This window comes from Amphimedon queenslandica, unplaced genomic scaffold (genome assembly GCF_000090795.2).
Source record: "Amphimedon queenslandica unplaced genomic scaffold, v1.1 AMPQUscaffold_10429, whole genome shotgun sequence".
Taxonomy (NCBI): Eukaryota; Metazoa; Porifera; class Demospongiae; order Haplosclerida; family Niphatidae; genus Amphimedon; species Amphimedon queenslandica.
In genome coordinates this window covers 4,008-5,043 of record NW_003549304.1, presented here as the reverse complement: position 1 = coordinate 5,043, position 1,036 = coordinate 4,008, and positions in this window count along the sequence as shown.

The window sequence follows — 1,036 nt, the reverse complement described above, 5'->3', positions numbered from 1 at the left end:
AGAAACCACTAGTTTTTTCGAAATACACAAGCTTCAACATTAGCTTTAGCTGAGCGTAGTTTTCAATGTTAAGGAGATTGAAAAACTACTTGTGCTCCACAATGTCACAAGAGTGTCTTAATCATGTAGTTATTTAGCATACTCATAAAGAATTGACAGACGATTTATACATCGAGGACATTGCAAAGGAATTTGTTACATTTAATGAACATAGATGCCAATATTTTGGACAATATTAATTTCAGTACAATGATCAATTGTTGGACTCGCCACGCTTGCGTAGGCGGGTACTAAGCAGTTGGGTTGTCATTCTGTCTGTCATTCTGTCACGAAAATTCCTGTTAATTCCTAGTCAATATCTTTTTTACTGAGCTCTCCTGAGTTATAATTTTTTTTAAGCTTTCAGAAAAAGATAATTTATTTAGCTCCGTTGTGTTTTCATAGCAATCCACGGTAGCAAAAGCCGAATATTTTCAAGAATAGACCACTTTTCCTAGCCAAATCTTCGTGTTTAACTCTATTTAGTCAAGATTAGCATTGATAGGTAGAGAAAAGTACATAGATTAAAAAATATGTGGGAATTTTCTAATCTCTTTTTTGTTTGTGAGTTACAGTTGCTCAAAGTTTGTGATTTAGCCTCTTCGAAAAATTTTCAGGCAGCACTGGAGAAAGCAGGAGCAACCAAACTATCTCAGCCTCTTTTAAATATCTAGGCAATTTTTTTGTGCTTACTCTTTCTTTGAATAGAGCTTCAGATGCTAAAATAAATTTCAGCTTTTCTTCTTTCTCCTACCCACGTGCCATGTTTGCACTGCAGTACTGCTAAGTGCTGACCACACCTAAAATTTATTTTATGGATCAGTGCAGTAATTGCATTGTTGCACTTTGCACTTTGTCAAAATCTATTATCCTTTTTTCAAATATCAAGTTGCTTATATATATATAATATCATGATGGGGGCAGTACAAGTAATACATTATCCCTCAGGTGAATCTCAGCAGGCGAGTCCATGCACCATGGTGCTTCATTAAATCAT